This window comes from Platichthys flesus, chromosome 9 (genome assembly GCF_949316205.1).
Source record: "Platichthys flesus chromosome 9, fPlaFle2.1, whole genome shotgun sequence".
Classification (NCBI taxonomy): Eukaryota; Metazoa; Chordata; class Actinopteri; order Pleuronectiformes; family Pleuronectidae; genus Platichthys; species Platichthys flesus.
In genome coordinates this window covers 24397553-24420650 of record NC_084953.1, presented here as the reverse complement: position 1 = coordinate 24420650, position 23098 = coordinate 24397553, and the positions used below count along the sequence as shown (strand labels likewise).

General features: G+C 40.3%; 1 protein-coding gene across 1 annotated transcript in view; it reads left to right on the top strand.

The window, feature by feature from the left end:
• Nucleotides 1–14032: 14032 nt before the first annotated feature.
• Nucleotides 14033–23098, top strand: part of LOC133961268 (inactive N-acetylated-alpha-linked acidic dipeptidase-like protein 2) — a 376914-nt gene continuing 367848 nt past the window's right edge. The window contains exon 1 of the mRNA XM_062396349.1: nt 14033–14065. The gene's annotated coding sequence lies outside the window, so the exon portion shown is untranslated. The remainder of the gene's footprint in view (nt 14066–23098) is intronic.

Here is a 23098-nt window from a genome sequence, read left to right as displayed (position 1 = left end):
TGTTAGGAAAGATGTCATTTTCACGTCAGTACTGATGTCTTTTTTTTGAATAATGGCAAAACAGTAACTTTATTTTGGGTAAAATATCTTTAGGCCTGTGCACAAAAATGTCGGTGTCTGGAAACAAGTTAATTATTTAATCCACAATACAGTCATGGTTACATTCTATCATTGACATAGGCAGAGGAAAAACTACTTTATTTGCCAACTTCAGACCTGGTGTTAACATCTATCCTGAGAGATCCAACCAGAGATGGTCAGTGACAAGTTAGTCTGTTCAAACCTGGTATGGAAATGCATCCTGACTGTGTCTCCTTTGTCCACTTGTAATCGGATCTGACTTCATCTCTCCATATCAAAATAACGACGTTCGTTGGGTTTCCAAACACCAAATTATGTTGTTTTTACACCATTTGAGTTTACAGATGTGTCTGATGTCACTTGTTTGTGCATTTGTTGGTCAGTGTGTCAGTACGCACGAACAAGCGGGAGGCTGCAAATAAATCAATGTTTGGTCACTGAGAATTGTAAACATAATTTTGAGTTGTTGTGAAACTTCAGTGGGTCAGCATGTGTCAGCTGAGTTGGTAGTCCTTCAATGTGGCCACACGCCATAGGGCTAACCACTTGTGATCGGATCACTCAGGAAGTATAAAGTCTTTGATTAATATTCATCACTGCAACAGAATTTGAAATATCCTTTTCTTAAGGGGACATGTCCCCAGAACTCCTTGGCTGCCTAGTTTTTTGTCAGAGTACTTCATTGCAGCATATTTACTAGGGAGTAAATATGCTGCAATGCATATTCACTAGAGAGTAGTCAGAAACTTAATGCGTGAAGTAAAAAAAAAAAACTGTTTAAAAAAAAAAAAATCTCCGACAGGCAGAGACGCAACGCGAGTCGCTTTCTACCAGCACCACGTCTGAACGAACCCACGTTTAACAGAGCTCTACTGGTTAATAAGTAAGTACAAACTGAAATAAAAACAAACTTCAAGCTGAAGAAACCCTAAACGTTAACCGAAAAGACCCGCGAACCTGAGTGAATGAGAGAGACAGAGAGCTGTTCTGTGAGTGAGTGAGCAGAGCGGTGTGTGAAGGGGAGGAGCGCTATGACGCTGTGTGAGGATTTTCATTCAGTCCGAGCACAGATAATGACTCGTATTACTCGCATAATACTCGTGCTCGGCAAAAGTGCTTTATCCGTACCGGATACTTGTTTCAGCCGAGTATCCGGCTCATCTCTAATATTTACTGAGCATGGATGTACAGGCTATGTTGTTTCCCCTATTTAGGTTAGTAGCCACGTTTCAATCTTTCCACTGCAACAGTTTGCAGAGTCACATTGTTGCGTCGCTGCAGATTTTATATTTGTAGGCCCTGCTGGTCGCTGTGACCTCCTGATGACAAAGTCTTACAAGGAGCGGCTTAACAATGAGGACAGCCTCGAACGAGAATACTTGTGAAAGTGTTTGCCTCGTGTCTCAACTGCTTTTAGAGGAGCTTGTTGAAGCACAAGGCAGAGAGATGAACTTGAACCCTGATAGTACTGCAAAGAGGTTTTTAAAAAACAGATGATTGTCAGTAGTGATTGTAGATGTAGCATTATCCACCGTGTTGATATGCTGAAAACTTGCATCACTTAGATTCTTACTCCCCCTCACTGTCCTCAGTCTCTGCCTGTGCTCTGGTTGACACTTGTGCAATAACAGCTTTTATTCCGTATACACAACATGTTAACCACATGTTGTGTATACGGAATAAAAGCTGTAATGCAGTAATGCACTCAACACTGAATGCACCCACTCCATTAGCTCCCACCCCAGTCCATGACCTCTGCCATCTTCTTGGTGATTATGTGTCATGATGGATGTGGCCAGGTACCTCTATTTAATCATTCTGATAGTCATGATGGAGAATTTACTACCTAGAACTGGCAGCATGGCAGTGACATATGTTCACACATCCAAACGTGCACATGCACACACACGCACATACACACTTCCCGACCACATGCTCTGCAAACATATAAGCGCCCTTGGAAACATGATACTACAGAAAGTATACAGAATTTATACTAGCTGGGTCAAGTGCATGTATATATAAATTACATATAAACACACCTTGCTAAACCTACTCAGTGTGAATTTACTCTTCAACACATAGTAATTGGAACTCTAGTAATAATAAGGGCAGAGGATATTGCACCTCTTTAGCCCTATTAGGCATTGTTATTTGAAAATATGGGCTATAGAAATAACATTAAATTGATTGTTTGTTTATTGCCCATGCTATTAGTCCATGCATTTAGTGCATGGGCCTCCTAGTTCCTAAAACTATTGGGTGAAAGGTATCACAAGAATACAGGATATACCGATATTACATGTATAATGGGGGGAGGGAGGGGGGGTCTCCTTTGATCGATGAAGGAGACGTAGCTCCTTGAGAGAGAACAACACCACAGAATCCTGGGGATAATGTGGACCCCATCCGTCGGAAAGGGAGAGTATATGGGACTGCTATATATTTTAAGGGGTGAAAGCATTTTTAAGTCAATCCACTTTTTGTTAAAGCCTGCTTACATCTCCTCATGGTGTGCTACCTACCTGTTCTGTGTGTGTGCTATGCTAATCAGCACTATATGCATATCCTCTTTCTTGGAGCAATTTGTAATAAATAACATCACATATCCCATCTCAAACAAGATAATGTAACCGGTCATCTGTCTTCTACTATAAAGGGAAGGCGGGAGAACCTGAAAAAGAAGCTTCAGATAATATGCACTACCACTACCTTTTCAAAACGTAACAATTCCTGTTAGCCAGGGGAAATGCTAACACCACGCCTGCACAGGACAACAATCTTTTTCATAGTAACACACCAAATGCTAAGTGCTTAAGTATGGAAGTAAATCTGTGTCATCGGGATTTGAAACAAAAAAGACATTGAATTTCTAGCACTGAATATTTATGCATGGAAATTATGTATTAGAATGTTTTTCAACTTTTAAAATTCAACCGCAAAAAATTCAACCTCAAAAAATTCAAGCTCAAAAAATTCAACCGCAAAAAATTCAACCTCAAAAATTCAACCTCAAAAAATTCAACTGCAACATCCGGGGATCCAAGGAGGAGCAATCGATTCCAGATTCAAGATCGGGAGCGTGCGTGAGGTGCTTCGATGAGTGTTTAAACTCTTCGATATGCCATTGGTGTAGTTTGTTTCTGTAAGATGTAGTAATAGACAGCTGACATGTGTACATTCACAGACTTTATTGGACATAAACTAAGTGGAACTTAAACGAGATGACGTTCTGATTTTTTTTTTCCGAACGGGCCAGTGACTGGCATGGGTAATGCCAGGATTTCAATTTTGGATGGGCCACTATTTAATAGGAAAAATAATACTTATTATATGATCCCTGCCTGACTTGTTTGTGTTTATCTGCTGTAGACGAGCTTTAACAGCGCGGTGCGCCGCTCTCTCTCCCGTTAAAAGTGAATGTCGCTCACCCAGCTCTCTCTCTCTCTCTCTCTCGCTCCACTGTCTCTCTCTCCTGTTACTACATGTGTTAAACCAAATGCACGCAAAGCCAAATCAAATCAGAAATACGTAGACAACTTCTTTTTAACTCGCATACATATTTATTTTCATCAATGCTGCCTACCACACAATCAAATCCGAACATCCCTTCCTCTCTCTGGAAAAGACGGTCGCTCGGTGTCGACGTCGGGACACAATACTGCTCTGATGTTGCATGTCGAAGGTGAGTTAGCTTCAGCGTTGTCAGAGCTGTCAAAGCGTCTTGGTGTAACGTGTCTCCCACATACCTGGGACACCGTTCTCCACCGGCGGCGTGAGGGCGGAGGACGGGCACGGCTGGGCTGGGGAACTTTATTTTGAAAGGTTTCCCGGCCCTGTCAGCTGTTTTAAGATATAATATATTTGAATTTTTTGGCTCGGCGCAGTTTTTGGCGCCCCCCTCTGAGTGGCTCCCTAGGCAACCGCCTATGTCGCCTGTAGGAAAGACCGGCCCTGTCCTTACTGTTTCGGCTGTAGCTTCAGCGTTGTCAGAGCTCTCAAAGCGTCTTGGTGTGACGTGTCTTAAAACAGCTGAGGGTTACAGCTGACAGTGGAGCGAGAGAGAGAGAGAGAGAGAGCTGGGTGAGCGACATTCACTTTTAACGGGAGAGAGAGCGGCGCACCGCGCTGTTAAAGCTCGTCTACAGCAGATAAACACAAACAAGTCAGGCAGGGATCATATAATAAGTATCATTTTTCCTATTAAATAGTGGCCCATCCAAAATTGAAATCCTGGCGTTACCCATGCCAGTCACTGGCCCGTTTGAAAAAAAAAAAAACGGACTTCATCTCGTTTAAGTTCCACTTAGTTTATGTCCAATAAAGTCCGTGAATGTACACATGTCAGCTGTCTATTACTACATCTTATAGAAACAAACTACACCGATGGCATATCGAAGAGTTTAAACACTCACCGAAGCACCTCACGCACGCTCCCGATCTTGAATTGGAATTGATTGCTCCTCCTTGGATCCCCGGATGTTGCAGTTGAATTTTTTGAGGTTGAATTTTTTGAGGTTGAATTTTTGAGGTTGAATTTTTTGCGGTTGAATTTTTTGAGCTTGAATTTTTTCAAGCTTGAATTTTAAACGTTGAAAAACATTCAAACACATAATTTCCATGCATAAATATTCAGTGCTAGAAATTCAATGTCTTTTTTGTTTCAAATCCCGATGACACAGATTTACTTCCATACTTAAGCACCAAATTGTATTGCTATAGCCCAAAGAGAATCACAAAATAACGGACGGGTGAAGGCTTGCATGAACAACGTTAAGCTGTTTCAATGGCATAAAAAACACCGGGAGTGACCTAAGGACAGCTGTGCAGGCTGCAGTGACCACACTCCATTATATAACGATCTCCAAGTGGGCAGCAGCCAGTCACAAATACAGGTGGTGCTGTGGTAATGCTACATCTGTTTTGTTGTGTATGCTTCTTGACGTTTTGTCTATAGATAATTCTATGTTGAGCCTTAAGCTCTGGACGTTGTGTCACTTCAGCTAAACTGAACTACTGTTGATCAATAACATCAGCTTAATATGAAATAATAATCCAAAGTTATGCATTAAAACCATACATTGGCACATGAGCTCACAGAACAGTATCAGAAAAAAGAAAATCTTCTTCGTTATAACTAATTTCTGCTCTACTTGCATAAATTCAGTCCCACAAGCTCAGGGCTACGATGAGTGAAGCCTACCTCCACACATTCAACTGCTCACCACTTGATGTATCGTCAATTTGACATTTGAAATCTCCCTTTTTAGATTAGTCACTAAATGGATATCTAATATTAAAATAATGACATGTAAATAAATAAAATGGGAATATATCAAATTTCCATCAAGGATGACCAATAATATGCTATGGAGAGCCAAAGATCTGTAACTCAAACAACTAAAAATGGTGGAATGATCACCAAGCAAGGTATCAGTCATATTTTAGTGTGATTGCCTTTAATGATGCACTTTGTTTTGTGTAAAGTATCCATCATTTTGTGGATTTCAGACACTTCCATTTTATATAAGGACCAAGTCAGAAACATTAGTCTCCTGATATATGACACACACGTTGGTGTGAACAGAATTTACAAGTTACAAAAGGTCCCCTGTGTTACTTTGCTTTGACATCAATAGTCATTCGGTATTTGCAGTAAATATAGACACTGCACAAATACTCCGATGGCCAAACTGTCTCAATCAACATGCCAAGAAAGCAGAGACATCATAGTTGTAGTACTCAGCAGAAAAAACAACAATGCAATTTATTTTAAATAGCCCATAGGAGACAAAATTACCTTCACAGATAAGCAAACAGCAGGGAGTGTATACACACACACTTTATATACAAATCTATCAAATTCACAACAGAGTAGAAGAGCCCTGAGGGGTGGTGGGGCTGCTGGAGCCGATCCTTGCTGTCATTGGGTGAGAGGCGGGGTACAACCTGGTTAGATCACTAGCGTATCACAGGGCTGACATAAGCTGCTTTCAGCCTTGTACTGAACACCTGATATTATCCTGGAATTATCCAGAGAGGCTGTATATGAGAACATATATGTCCAAGTCAGTTGCTCCCGGATTTCTCCTTGAAAAACTCCAGAGAGTGTGCCAGTGGAAGAATAAAACAAGAATACAAATATCCCTGGGTGAAAAAGACGTGCCATACATTTAAAAGACGGCAAAGAATAGATGAGCTTGACCAAAACAATGGACAAATAACCAATTACACTAACATTCACGTTAATATGGTCAATTTGTAATTGTTATTGCTTTTGGTCCCATCTCCAGAATGGATGATATCAAGACAAACATTGGTGGACTAGCACCATTTATTTAGTCCTCAGCTACAAATAGTGCTCTTACTTAGAAAATCAAGAATGCTGCTGCTCGACTTTTAACACAATCCAAAAAATGTAACCGTACAACCCCTGTTTTAGTATACTAGCACTAGCTGCATGTTTATTTTAACATTTATTAAAACATTCTTTGAATTACTTTTAAGGCCAAGCATGGGCTGACCCCTCCCTGTATTTCAGACTTTATATATTTCTATGAGCCATGAAGCAGTCTGAGATCCTCTGGTATGTCGTTGCTAGCCATTCCATACTCTTGGCTGAAAACCAAATGAGACAGAGCCTTTGCCGTGAGGGCCCCTACACATCGGAACAATCAGCCAATAGACATTAGACCGGAATAACCAGTTACCTGTTTTTTCTCTCTTAAGACACAAGGTTTTACGTATACAAATACAGTATTATTATTATGATGATTATTATTAATCATCTTCAATGAAGCTGACCCGTATCTGCATGTCTTTGGACTCTGAGTAGATGCAAATTTAAAGTCCTTATTGCGATCTTGACAATGGACTGTTGATACTTCATGTCCAACTTGTCAGCTGTTATGAATACAGGACATTGCTATTATCTTAACAGCTTCCTCTGAGTTAAGAAATTCCAGTTTGGCTTCTATCCTTGTCTCTTCCTGATGATTCCTTTTCAGAAGTGACATGGAAAACTTCAGAATTTGAGGTTAGCCAAAAGGATTGGTGAAACATATAAAGGAAGAACACAAGGCGAGACCCGGGAAGGCATTGAGGGGAAACAGAAGTTCGGAGGTTAGGAACAAGCAAAAACCAACAAAAAGGTAAGCATGGGATAGATTGTGGTGAGTAGAGGTGGAGGCACAGGCAGGTGGACCTGGCAGATGGAAAGTTCACACCCTGCTTGTTTTCCCTGAAATGTCATAACTGTAAAAAGGGTTTTATATGGCATCAATCATAGTGGAGCCGCACCTCCAGAAGTAGTCAAGGGGCTTGGGAAATGAGACCTCTGCATTGAACTGCAGAGGCAATCATCGCTGCACAGTTCAGGTCACCAGACTGCTCACAGAGAGAGGAGGAAATGGAGAAGAGACCTGAGAAAGAAATGAGTAGGGGGTGGGGGATTGGGAAAGGTGGACATTTTGCCATTAAGCTGTTTTGTGCTCATGTTATCTCCCAATTTTACTCCCCTCTATAATGGCTTATAGAAGGTCATACAGGTCTTACGCAGTGACATTGCTTGACAGTTAAGCAAAACTCTGCTTCACTAAAATGCTTTGTCTGGTTATATTGTGGCATGCAAAACCTTTTGGAAAAATGGGAATTCATAGTTATAGTGCCCACGGACCTGGATGGAATAGCTACACTGTCGTTCACAAGCACCTTCTGAAAACGGGAACATATTGGCAAATGCCCATTTGCACATCCAGCAGGCATGGAGCTGTAGACTGAACATGTTTCTATCCATCCACTTTTATTATTGTTACAATTACCAGAAATTATGTAATTTAATTAAGATTCATTCTAGTTGTGTTTTGTGTTTTCCTGAGAATACATGGCTATTTAGCCTCTACAAAAATCAGGTGAGCCACTTATTCTCTACACGTGAATACCAAAACCCCACTGTGACTTTTTGCACACATTAGCCTTGAAGTAAAAAATGGATACATGGATCAAGTTATGCTTCCCTAAAGGCGATTTGTGGCCATTGATCAAGACGGTGATAATGGTGCTAGAAAGGACAGCAATTACTCTTTGAAACACAACAGTATGGATACAAACACTGACACATATGTCAAGAAATATGGACACTAAATCAGATTCAGAAAGTGAAGCCAGTGTGTATTACATTGTAAAAATCAGTTTATGGTCTAAATGTCTGGTTTCAAGTCTTCTTTAATACAGCATGATTTTCATTTTGTAAAACTAGTGCAGTGCCTGCTCTAAACTTGACTTGTTGCTTGGCCTTGGGTTATGCTCTTGAGCTACTTCCGAATTATTCCTTATCTCTGCAAGTTCTCAAACAATTCTATAAAAGTAATGTCACTTCTTTATTGTTTGTGGGGCTTGTATGAACGTTTTAACTGTTTACTGAACAGCTGTCATCTTTTTATGGAATTGCATTTGGCTTTTTCAGATGAAGAAGACATGTACAACAATTTGAACAGACTGACCCTCAAGGCACGCTAGTTCTGCTTGCTGTTGCACTTCTGCTGTAAAAAAACACACATTTTTGACACTTTGAATATTATTGTCATGTTCATGTTTAAAATAAAAATTCAGTGAAGCAGGCAAATTCCAGAAAAGCTGATTTTTTTCTATCTTTTATTTAATATAAGAAAAAAAGCATAGCCCATTAAACTGTATGTTTATCCTGCATCAGCCCATGTGAGCTATTGTGGCACAGTTTTCCTTTGTGATTAAATAAGGCCTTTTATGGCCCCTGTTACACAGATTTTAGGCAGCGTATGAAATTTTATATGACATGCAAAGTGCTTCAGGTCCCCAGGCATTTATGGACAAAATATTTTAGTCTGACTTTGCAGAAGTGTGATAAGCACTTTAATTGTGTGCGTGTGTGTGTGTGTGTCTGTTTGTGTGTGTGTGTTCTCTCACCTTGATTAACTAGGAAATGCTCAGAGGCAATTTATGTTGGGTCAACAAGACAACATGGTTGTAATGCTGATTTTACATTCACCTGCAGCATAGACGGCTGATAAAATGAAAGGAGATTGTTATTTGTTTTCTTTCCCTCTCTGCATCTTAAAATAAGAGGGTGAAGCTTTTGGAAAGCCAGGATGAAAAAAAAAAGTGTACTTTGTTTTCTGGGCGTAAAGTTTCAAATTTTTAAGGTGCAATGCTTTCAGTTCTTACAAAGTAATACATTTAAATTATTGTTTCTTATTTTACCGTAGCTTAATGGCTTTCATCAGTGTTGTGAAAATAGTGTAACATTTAGCAGCAAAGCCAAATTCCCTCAGTGGTGATTTTGCTCTGTGTTTAATGTGAGAATGTGTCTGTCTATTGCTCCACCTGTTGATCAGCTGCCAAATAGGGCAACACAAAACTACAAACACTGCAAGCACTAATGTGCTAAATGCCCCAGTAACCTCTAGCTCGCTAGCTCACATTACTTGCAAATTGCTGTAAACAAATCTGATTGATCTTTGAGGATAAATGAGCAATCGGACCATCAGTTTTTATATAAATATATTTAGGGGAAGAATTTAAGTTAATGGTTAAATTATATATATATATTACTGTCTGTTGCTGACATCCATCATAATTTAAACTCAGTCTTTGGGATTTAACTTTGACCTACTCTATCCTATTTACCAGGATCACCAGCAACATTTCAGCCATTCCGCCTTTTTGTTTTTCCTTCCAACAAATTTTATTATATAATATGACTTAATGGTTGCATCCTATTGTCTGATCCCTCGTGGTGGCTGCCCTGTACGAGTTGATGCGGTGATATTAGTGTTTCCAGAAATTCATTTTATGAATATAGTTGAATAAAAAGTGAGCTAAATTCTAGCCAAAACTATAACTGAGATTGTTATAAAACATAACTTTTTTATCAGATATAAAAGACCTCTATGATCCTCCTTGCTCATCATGTTAATGGTCTGTTCAAAAGGAGCCACACACATACCTGAGAAAAAAATGCTTTGTAGTGTCTTTGAGTCTGAATAAAAGGTGACTGCTGGTTAACAACTAAATTGCTTCTTCATTCCCTTGTCATTTCTTTGCAGTTAGGTGCAAACAGGTGCCAAAATTCAGTGTTCGGGGCGCCCTTAGCTCAGTTGGTAGGGCGTCCCCCCCATGGGCCTCGGCCAGCAGCGGACCTGGGTTCGATTCCAGCCTGTGATCGTCCCTCTCTGCCCCATTTCAACTCTGTCTCTACACTATCAATAAAGCATAAAAATGCCAAAAAAAATCTTTAAAAAAAAAAAAAATTCAGTGTTCAACTGTGAAATCAAAAGCAAATGGATAAGATAACAAATTAATAGAAGATATCCCTTTGGGGCAGCCGGCTATGATGGAGGGACTGGTGACTGGATGAAGCTAAAAATAAATAATAAAAAAAATCTCTTTTTTATTTTCTCTACTTCATTGGACCTCTCTTTCTCAAAGTACATGAACTAAGGCGTTTGATAGACTCATTCAGTGAACAGAGTGCTGACACAGCTTGTCTGCATGAGACAATGTCTGATCTCGGCCGTTTAGTGACTGATTAACTCATTGTCCCATTTACTGGACTGGTTGGACAGTCAAGATTTCTATGACAATTACCTGAAGCAGATGGAAAAGTTTGATTATGAACTCAGGGATAATTTCTGTGAGTGTGTCACTGGTGCCTCAGAACATCTAAATGTATGATTTAAATCCTTGGGCATTTCACCTGACATTATGTTCTTCTCTGTGCGGGAATAACATCACAATATGATCTGATTTGCTTTGAGTAGGTTGCACACATACAACGACTATGCTGGGTTAATAATGTCTGTCTTCACTTGGACAAGTATAAGGCCTAGCTTTATTACCACCAGGACCCAGCACTTGGAAAACTACAATGTTTGGTATTTGAAATGTGTGAGGCTTATTGACAGTTAGCAATGCTGTGGGACGAACAAATCCACACATTTGTGTCACAGACACACACAGATGCTTGTGCACTTTCACTTCACACCAGGAGATTAGTTTGCAGTGAAATATTATCTTTTACTGCCTTAATTCATCAATCAATAAAGAGTACAACCATTTTAAACCATTCACCTTAGGGCAGCGTCCTTATTTCTGCCACTAAAAATGTATTTACACATACCCAAAAGGCACTTGGACCATGTAATGTAGACTGAAATGACGCATAGTACCAAACACTGAAGATGAAAACATTCAAGCTGTCACTTTTATTGGATAAGTGCATAACTTCCAGTTGTTTTGACCTTTGTATCATCAGCAGCAAGGGACTCAAAGGAACCATTCATTCAGGTATATTCAGACTGCAGCAAGATGAATAATGAGTAATAGTGTTGATTTGAAGGAACTTCATGCTATTGCAATTAATCAGTGCAATTACTCAAATCAGGTACGACCTCACTTAATGTACCCCATGGTGGGCCAATCTCCTTTCTTTGAGTTACAATGGGTAAATGGGGATGAGGAAAAGAGCCGATGGCTCGGTGTGAATCAAATCTATTTCCTTGCTCAGCTGTGAGGATATCTGGTGTGGGAAATCAGCTGTGCACCACAGGGAAAGTGTACTGTATGACCTCCTCAAACATAATTAGACATCAATTGGATAATATATAAGAAGAAACAATAGGTTTCCTCTGACAGGGTTTTGTTGCTGGAATGTAGCTTGACTTCCGGCCGTTGTATTGTTTATTTTTGTAATTATTTGTGTGACCATTTCCCATTGACAAAGACTCAGGGCTTGTCAGATCTGCTTATTTGGGGCTTTTGCACATTTAGAATCAAACCTGGAATCTCTGACACGCGACTGACTGAAGCTATGTTACGCTTCCCTTGACTCAGCTTCCACTGTTCTGAGATCATGTATCTCACTTGCATTATTATACACTTCTACTGTGTGGAAACTACTTGTGCATTAGAACACTACTTCAATATTTGTTCCATACTAAGGAAGAGGAGGAGTACATGAATGCCCAACTCTGCAAGTCCCTGTATTGTTACTGCTCTCATACATCCAGGCCAGCAGAAATGCTTTCACTAACAGCTGTCAAATCTATCAGTGACAATAGTGAAAGGTTTCAGTGTAGACATTTTTTTGGATAGACTCCACAGGGTTAATCCCCTATCAGCAGATCAAACAGCCATTTGGCCTTGTATGACTCTGACGGCTCCAATGACTGTCGTTACAACAGCCAGGAGCACTAACGAACCAAGTGACGTGAATTATCTTCATAACAAGCCCACGGTTAAATACCTGGGTCACCCCACCAGTCAGTCAGAACTGAAGGAGCTTTGTGGATGAGAGGTGAAATATCTTCATCTGTCTACAACCAAGTTAAGTCACCCTCAGTTCAACCCTTCTCGGATGTAAATGTGAGCGCACTTACTCTCAGTCTTACCTTCTAATCTCAGTCCTTAAAGACATTTGAGTGTAAGGGGAAATAGTAATTACAAACCTTCAGTGTGCTTCCTCGCGCATTCAGAGGTGAGATGTGGCAGCTTTGAAATAAAGTAATTACAGAGGCAGCCATGTCAGCGCTTAAGAGTAAAATGAATAATCGAGGCTGTCGCTACAGAAGGAGAAAAGGTATGAAAGGGGGGGGAAATTAGAGATGAAAGACGGCCACAATGAAAAGGCCACAATGAACTGTTTCATTTGGCCCATCTTCTCATCTCCAACTTGAAAGCGGGCCTCTTTTGTTCTTTTCAACCTCCCAACCCGCTTCCCCTCCACATCCCCTTCGCAAAATTGCACCATTGATATTTTAGTGATAGCCTTCAACGTTCACTCCAGTGTTCAAACGATGTGCAGGGAAGCATTCAAGGTGCATGGAACAAAATACAGTTCACATAAGTATAGCTCCACACCAGTGACTTAAAATGCACATAGATCTATTTTAATGATCACTGCTATTTTCCTCTAATTCTATGTCGCAAAAGATTACAAAAATAGAAGTGACTGAGGAAAGCAGTCGTTGAAAGAACTAGGAATTCACTCACAGTATGTTTTTTCTTTTCTTCCTTCTACTCACATTCCTTGTCTTTATCTTTCAGCTCACCTTTTTTTTCCGAATCTTTACTTGCTGTCTCTGCAAGCCTCTGTCTTTCAGTGTACTTATTTCCCAAGCCATTGGGGCATTTCCTGTTCTTGCGTAATTAATAAATAACCATCCCTTCTCTCCATCACTTCTTTTTTTAACCTGTGCAGTTCTTAATGCACTTGAGCAGTAACGCTACAACAGAACAGCCCAACCTGTTGATCAATTCAAGGAAAGCCCATGCACATTTATAATTTATAAAGATCCACTTTTTACCTCTCCAGAGTCAAAAGCAGGCCATTTCTGTAAGTGGGAAGGAGTGTTAAATGGATTAAAGGGAAGGAAGGCAGGGAAACTGGACGTCAGCACTGTGTGGAACAAAGTTTCTTTACCCGAAGAAGAGATGCGTGGGGGATTGCACTCTTGGTCAGTCATGCCTCTTTGTTCATAACTGAACAGCTATTGGATGGATTGCTATGAAACCTAAATATCTCTGCAATAATAAGATGTATTGACACACCATATCTTACACACACACACATAGAAAAAAGCACATGTACCTGCTTTGTCCATCTGGAGGAAGTTGAGGATTCACTGGCACACTGTCTCTCTGAGTCCGTGCTATAAGTGAGTAAGTGAGGTCTTGTCAGAGGTGATACAAAAGCTCCCGTCTCAAGGGAGGAGGGAAACAAGCTGAAGAGACTAATGAAATATGCAGCTGACTGTTCATCTCCCCTCTCTTTACATGTTCTCTCCCTCCCCAACTCTTTCCAGGTTCCTTGAAAGGCCACTTCCGATCCTTGGATAAAATAAAATGTCACTATGTTAAATAATACATGTTGTCTGCAATTCCTCCATCTCTCCTCTTTTCTTTTTTTGCAGGCCATTTGAAACAGCAGACCTACTCCAGCACATCAGACGTGAGTGTAAATCTGACACATTACAATAAATGCATTTCAGTTTTACTCATGTCTATTTCCAGGCTGAGATAACACAATATAAATACAACCAAGAGGAAGCTTGTGAATAGGTTTACAACGCAGCCTCTAAACTTTTAACGGCAGGTTGCAAAGAAAATGTTCTTGCGTTGCACATTTCCATTGGATTTTGACCAGAGGATAACTGTCTTGAGAAAAACCTCTTGAAATGAGAAGAAAGCAAAACTGAACCTCAGTAAACACATTATAAGCTTGGTGCAACACTTTAAATATTGACATCCCAGAGAGTGAATCTAGGGTGATATGACATGAATCAGACTGTTGATACTAGGTGGCAACTAATCCTTCTTTGGAGGAATGAATAGTGGGTTAGCGTTTCTCTACAATATGAGCTTCAGGATGTGGGCCTCGGAGCGTGAGATCAACATAACTCAGTAATAGCTGATGATACGGCTGATTTCCAGACCTCTTTGCACTTTGGCATGAATAGACAGCAATTTGTGTGTCTGAAATGTCAAAACCGTTTTTTCCCAACAGTGTCATAAATGGCTTTGTCTACAAGCGTGTCTTTGTCTGTGTATGTCGTTTGTGTGTACACATATGATGACTGTCCACGGTGCATCTGCTTGACTGCTCCATTTGATTGCTCCCTACAGTAGCACTCTGGGAAATGTTAATGGGGGGCAGTTAACGACTGACACAGTTCACCTCCATCTGTACTCGACGCACCATCACCCTGATGGAAATATGGTTTGAAAAAAAAAAAAATCAAGCTGGAGAGAGATTTCATGAGAGGTTAGGAAAGGCAGAGGAAAAACACCCACTGCTGTATTGATGCAGTCTGCTTAATTGCATTTCTGTTTGCCTTTACTTGTTTGTGTTCAGTGCCATGTGCACAAGACCCATGTCTTTGTGACTGAAGAGTGCACTGGTGTGTGGAGCATTTAAATGGCTGTGTGAAGATGTTATGAAGCACACAAACAGTATTGCACTATTGTCCAATGAGTCAGCAACGCCGTATGTACGCACAAAGCCCACACAAGAATCCCACGCACGTAGTCCGCCCCCTACAGCCCACGCACGTAGCTCACACATTTAGCCCACACCAATGTTAGCATTCATCATTTTGCGCATGAATTCCGCTATAGTTGATGTGATCGCACACACACACCGTTCACACACACATATGCAGCTCACTCTGTTACCTCCCTGACCTGAGAATGGTGTGTACAGTTGTTCCCATCCACAGAAACATTGGGTCAAAGACACACATACTCAATCACACACTTACACACAAACACACACAATGATTTATGGCCTCCGATGCAGTCAATAAGAACCATGGCCAAGATGAAGGACTTGGGCAACAGCTTGCAGGACAAACGGATGGACACACAAACGTCCACAAATGCACACCCCCACACACACACAAACACACAGAGAGTTGTCCATTAGCTAAGTGTAGAGGAGTGAGCTGCGTTCCACATTGGCTCTCTTTATTAACTTCCTCTTTAATAATGCTCTAGCCTCTAATGCATTGTATGAGATGGCCAGTGGATAGGCGTGTACTTGTCATGAAACCACCAGTAAGGACTTGAAGCCTGAGGCCAACAGTGTACACACACATTTGTCGTACACTCACTGCTTTCAATGCTTTCATATAGAATGATTTCAGTAAAGTAATAGAAAAACAAAGAGCCTATATCCAAATATGAATGGAAAATACAGTGCCAACAATTTATCACTTGATAAAAAAGCACACAAATAAATGACACAATGATACAATTACACATGGTATCCGTCTACCAACTCCTTCTAAACTGAAATATCTCAGCAAATAATTAATTATATATAACTAAATATTTCTAAGAAATCCCGACTTTCATTAATTCCACAATAAGTAAATATGAGTTTCCCCAAACCTTTCTTACAAACGACTTTCCTACAAGCCTCTGCTTTACACTGTGCTAGTGACACTGCACAACACTGATGGTAGCATTTGGCTCAAAGTGCTGCTGTGCTGAATACAGCCTCACAGGTTGCCTAGTTTGGCTGTAGAGTCTTGGTTTTAATAACGAGCCTCAGAGTGACCCATCAACATTACTCTTATATCCACTTGAATACATATTTTTCCCTTTGCTTAATTTGATTGTTGAAAACCGGTGGATAAATGAATATGCCATTTGGGCAAAGGAAATCAACAAAATGCTTAATTAAAAGTTTATCTTTTTGTCTCTGCACCACTGACATTCTAGATGACTAGAATCCTCTGAGTAGGGAGCATGGCATTTCCAACATACATTCTAAATGGCCGACCATTCATAAAAGAGTAGGGCCAGCTGGCCAATTAGCTGAGCTTTTAGGTAGGTGGACAAAGAGCTAAAATGACAAATATTTCTTTTGATAATTACAGCCTGTAAACCTATGCTAGTAGACCCTCAATAACATTTATGGAAATGGCCACAATTTGGGTTCTTTAATAGTGGATTAAGACTGTTTTATGTCTCCTTCTTTCCTTTCACGTTCTCTTTCCCAAATTGCCCTTCTCTTTTCCCTCTATTTATTATCTTGTCTTGTATCCTTATCTCCAGCCTCCTCTCCTCACTAACCTTTGTTTGCCTAATAACCCCGGCAGTGTCTCCTACCTTGGAAATAAAATCCAGTCTTTCTCGGAGCGACACAAGCTGTGCTTTCACATAAAACAACAGTCAATTAGGCTCGAGCCTCTTCCTGGGCCATAAAACAAGGAGAACAATGAGAACACTGAAAAACATGAAGACACTTTCACTCCACATCTGCTGTCGTTGGAGTTGTTTGACGACCTTGATGAGAACTTTTTAACATACGAATATTTTTTTAATTTTCATTGTAGTGTCTGCTTGTGCAAATGTCTTCCATAATATCTTATGGTCCCATATTTCACTGCCAAGTTATTTGCAAGTAGGTGTTGTTAAGACTTATAGCGAAGCTGATATTGGCCTCTAAACCCACTTACCAACCATAGACTGTATATATACCAATGGAAGTGGAGGGAACCCACAAAGGGTGTAACAAAAAAAACCTCAGGATTTGTCGGCATATAACAAGATTTTGGTTTTCTTAGGTCAGTTCCAGATTTCGGGAATGAAAAAAACTAAAGCATAGATCTTTAACGTAAAAAAAATCCTAGTAATGGAATTCTATTAGAACTATTGGCACTGGTTTTGAAAGCTTTAAGTGATATAAGCATGAGCCAAAAGTGTTTGGAACAACTAGCCCCTAATAGTAGTAGTAGGTTAGTGGTGGTATTTGTTGCAGTACAGTTAGTGTGACAGAATTCTGCCCCACATCTTTAGATAACATTGTCACTGCTGTGTGTGTGTGTGTGTGTGTGTGTGTGTGTGTGTGTGTGTGGTTGCATTTGTACTTTTTCATATATCAGAGCACTCTGATGGACACGGGCACACAGGCAATGCGGGTGTTAACAAAAACATTTTGTAGGTTCATAATAAACAAAACATGGGAAAATAGCTAAATATAAATTAAAACGACACCAGATTAGCGAGGCGGAGGATCTGTATTCATGAGTTTAGTTGTGAAGGTAAAGTTTAGCATAAGATCTCGGTGAATGCATTATGCCAATGAGTGTCCTCACTTAAGGCTTGCGTGCGTCCGCCAATTTTTCTAACTACTCGACAAAGCGACGCGAGCCTCACGCAGCCCAATCACGCAGGCTTGTGATTGGTCTGCTTACTACATCCCGCCCGGAGTCTAGTTTCCGGTTTCATGCCCCATAATACGCGGAAATCACAGAAGATTTAGAAGAACGAATGGACCAAATAGAAGAGCACTTGGCAGAAGAGATCCGAAAGTATGACCACTTGTATAACCCGTCACTGACTGGCCGATTTGTCCGCCAGAAATAGGCTATGAGGAGCTAGAGTGGCGATGTAAATAAACAGTCGACGAAGAAGACGACATCTCTTCTTTTTGTGTTTTGTCACGCTGCGTGGCCTTCCGCGGTTGCAATCGCAGGACTTTAATTCAGCCTTTAGGTAGCGGTGTGTGTGTGTATCAGATGGAGCAGCCTTGAGCTGCTCCTCATTGTTCCATCTTTGCGCTTGCCTATGCTTGTACACTCAGATGTGCATTTGTAATATAAATTTAGAATTTGGTAATGATTCCACTAATTCAATCAAGTTACAATTACCTTTAATCACTTCAAAGTCATGTTGAATGAAAACATTTCAGTAATAATTTTTTTAAATTTGTTGGGAAGTATCATTCGATGTGGAATAGCTATATAGTTTCTGATTTCTCATGTCCTGATCTTTGCCTCTCATTTTGAGAAAGAAATTATTTCTGCCTCCAGAGGAGCTGAGCCCCAGGGAATATTTTACCCGACTGTAAAAGTCACATGCTGTAGGTTTTAGTGATGGAGAGTAAATATGTACAGTATATTATATGGAATTGCATTGGAAATTATTGTAATTTCCGTCAGTAGTAGGTACATTTCTCTTCAGTATGTTTGAGTAGAGCATACACTCATCTGATGCAGGAAACATAAAAACCACAGACTGTGACCGAGCCCAAATAGTCCATGGAATCTGGAAACTTGGTATGATTTGGTGTATCTCAGGAAATGTCGGCTGCTGACTCTGCGTTTTCCAGTGGCTGGGTTATCTGTGTAGGTTAATAAATGGAGTTAAGCTGAAATGCATGGAGTCGAGCTCCGGATTCAGCGCACAGGCCTTATCTTCACTGGAGTATGAAGGCAGCTATTAAACAATGCCTACATCATACAATGTACAGGAAGGGACCTTTGGAGATTCAATAGTAAGATTGCACTTCCATTTATAGATAGTCACAGAAACCCACTTACTGACAACTGTGTTTTCTGCTTTTCATTTTAATCCATGATATGTCCGGTTCTTTCTGCCCCTATGGATCTGAGAAACACTAAATAAATGCTGGAGTTGTCAAGCCTGGACTGAAATGCAGAGGATTACACGTACCAGCACACTTTATTGAATTCCGATCCTCTATGAAGAGTGACAAACAATTGGGCTATAAAAAAAACTCACCTAATATAACTATGACCTGGCAAGAATAACTCAGGGAAAAAGAAAGAGGATTAAAACATAAATCGCTCCCGAAAGATGACAAACAAAAGGCTAGAGCAAGAAATCAAAAGCGCTCCCGAAGGAGGAAAACCAAAACTATGACTATAAACTAAACTATTTAACAAACGAAAAATTACTCTCAAGGAGGAAACAGAAAACAACGTTGAGCAAACCTCAGGCAAAAAACGACAATGTCTAGGGACAAGGGCTTAGGTGCACGGACAAGGACGAAACACTTTGGACTTCCCTTCCTGTGCCACTACACATGACCACCTCCTTATAACCATCAAAACCCTCTGACTTCCAAAAATTATGACTGTACAACAACCAATAGCAGCCCTGAAAATAATGCATTGGCCAGTCAGATGAGTCCCTGCTCATGAGAAAGATCAAAGGAAAAACTAAGAAATCCTGATCCTCTTTTTTCTACAGAGCCTGGGGGAAATCTTGCTATTTGAAATCACATATTTATACAAATACTTGTTGAACATTGTATTCACAATGACAGGATGTCAACATGGAGACACCAACGTATTCCTCAAATTAACTTATTTGAATTCAAGCTTTAACACAAGTTAGTACATTTGACACGGGCGGCTCCAGCATATAAACACTCCAATAATGTGTCTGCACCAGTTACCTGCTGTGACAAGACATAATGTAGTTTTTAATACAGTAAATTATAATTTGGACTAAAAGGATAAAGGCACATTTTGCAGTAGGTGAGGATAAGTCAGTCTTTGCTGCACAGATGCCCTCCATTCTGAGTTGGGGGTTCCAGAAAAAAATCACCTTTATAGCCTATAAGGTCAGACAAGGCCTGATAAGTGCAACAGTGAGTACAATCGAATAGCAGCCTCAAACAACCAGCTAAGCACACTCACAGCACTGTGGCCGAAGTGGATTCTGATAATTGCTAGATGGTCCTCCCGCTAATGTGATGAATAACCACAGTGTTTCTGGTAAAGGAAGGCTCTCGCATTTTTCAAAAGCGGGATCAGCGCCACTTCAAATGAAACTTAAGAGTGACTTTATGAGACATACATTAGGGAGGCAGACAGTGGAGAGGGATGGCGGAGAGGTAGAGAGATATATAGCGAGTGAGGGAGGATGTTCAGTGCGTGGCTCATTAACTCTAGATGTAATCAGTTGGAGGGAGTCAGACATTTTGCCATTGACTAATGAGGAGAATGGGTAGTGTGGTGGTGTAGCCGTTCAGCATGTGGACTGACTGAACTCAGCTGTGAGAGGCTTTGATGTTGCCAGAGGATGGTAACATATCCATGTATTGATACTCGGAAGAACACTATGATATGTGGGAAACCTGAATTAGGAACATTAATACATTTTCACAATTCCATATTTTTTTTTATCTTGTGTGTATGTGTGTGTGTGTGTGTGAATGTGTGTGTGTGTGTGTGTGTGTGTGTATGTATGGCTTTTTGGCCACTCTTCAGTGATGATCTAATGAAAACAGTGCAACAAAAAACATTTCATTCCTGACTCTTTGTCCATGAGTCAAGAGACATGACATTGTTGCATCCTTAACGAAACTCTCCCTTCATTAACATATGTTGGCTGCTCTGCCTCAGCTACTACACTTTTGTATATATTTTGCCACCAATGTTTATGTGGCTTGTGTCCGATGGGCATCAGTAAATGGTGACAAGGGCACTCAAGGTACTCAGATATCTTTGATATCACCCGCTGTGTTCTCACACAGTTTATTCTCTGGAGTTTTAAGGAAGGGGGTGGCAGTAGAAACTTCGAAAAATGTGCGGACATGCAATTAATCATTGGGATTGCTTGGATAACTTGGTGAGCAAACAATAAATACTACATTATATTATATTATTAATTATTCAGTCATAATCCAGCAATAGATATCATCGCTTTTTCCTCTCCCTATAATTCAAAGCACAACATGCAGTAGATTTAAATTAAAAAAAATGTTTATTCCTACAAGGAAATGTTACAGCAACAGTAAATGTACTTTGTATTGAATGTACCAGTGACAGGGCCACATTTATCCTAAATTAATGAGCACATGTTGTTCATTTACCAATATGATTCACTGTAATTAGATGAATACTGAGCATATGGATATCTGACCATGCAGTACAATGGTGACTCTACAGTAGGATTAAACATTTTCACTGTTGTGTTTAGACTCTCATAGCATAGCATTTTATAACGTCGGAAAAAGAGGTCACTTTGGCTGCAACTCTGTTTATCCCTGACACTCCAGAAGTATTTTGTGGACTCAAACACTTCACCCACCCCTCTGTCGGCACAGTGGTGAGTGGATAATGAGTGCAGTTTTTGTTTTTGTGTGAATTGTGCCTTTAAGGTCAAGGAAATGTGGTCTAATACAGAAAGACAATCCAGTGACACCAGACACTTTTTACATTCAAACAAAACTAATGATTTGTCCTAACCATAACTAAAGTATTGTAACGGACTGGGTTTATCTTTATGTTTGGTTTTGACATATGTTCAGTAGAACACTGTGTTGAAGGAGCGTTCTGATATCCTGAGGGTCAGTGAAAGGGTCGGGGTGGGACATGTGACTGTTTTGACCAATAGGGTAGGGTTGTTTGTGTATGTCAGGCTGTCATTGGCTGGTTTTGTTAGGGATCGGGGGCCAATGAGGAAGAGAGGGGTTGATGATGTGTGGAGTAACGGGGTAAGAGCGATAAGTGAACATGCTTGTGTAAATGATAATAAAAGTTACTAAATAACGAAGAAGTTCCGTGTCCTCTGTAAGCGGGGATGCTACGGTATTGTTATTGCAAACTCAGGCCTGTTGTGTGACAGTCATGTGTTTGATCTGTTGTGTGACAGTCATATGTGTGATCTGTCAGACATCCACCTCCTGTTGGTTGCATTTTGACTGGATGTATTCCAGCTAGGAAGAACATTTCCTACAAAACCTTGTCTGCTGTTGCAGCTTTTGTCGCATACAAAAGTAGTTCTAAGAAGCCAGGGTTGTGTAAATTACAACAGCTTTAGGAAGGGAATTTACCCAGAAAAGTACTGCACTGAAATATGCAATCTCCAAATGCATATGGGCGTATGTACTGTAATGCAAGTGCCACATGCAATCCTACCATAGAGAGCAGCCATGTGGGACACATTATGAGCCCACCACATGGTGTAGTCATACTGACAGGACACCATGATTTAGCCCCGCTGGAAGTGGATGGATGCAAACTTACTGTCAAAGTCATCTCTCTCAGGTCTCTGAGAGCTAAAAGCCTCGAGGGACACAGTATAGCATGTTGGCAAGTCAAGTGCCTCTCAATAACTGCCTTTAATTTCTATTCCACTGTCGGTCTATATCCATTAGCTGTGACATTTAGCAGAGATGGGAACTTTAAGGCAGATTTTCTACCTGTCACCACACACGCTGCAGTTTTTTAGGTGAAACACTATTTTAACGAGGACGTGGTCTAAAGCTGATGGCACATTCAGGGTGTGTCCAAATCTGATGTTACTGGTTTAACTGTTTTTAGGGCGTTTAGCCACAATTTTAAAAGCCTTCTATAACACTAATTTTGGTCTAAAGAGGTATAGGACTCTAACATAAATTTTAACCAAATATATCTTTGACAAACTTCAAGTAGGCCTACTGCAATAATTGCAGACATAGCAAGGCTCCCAGGAGCTCCTAAATAAATTGGGTTTAAATAAGGGATTAAGTTCCAGGTCCAGAAACATCATACAAAAGAACAACAATGTCACACTATAATCGATATGCGTAGTATGAGATAGAATTGGAAGGTGATGAAATACAAAGTAGGGAGGAAAACAAAAACAGAACAGTAAAACATTTTAAATCATTATTATTAGTCATCAGTATTTTGTAGCATTTCTGAAATAGGGCAGTCATGAATTTGAAAATGAGGTTATC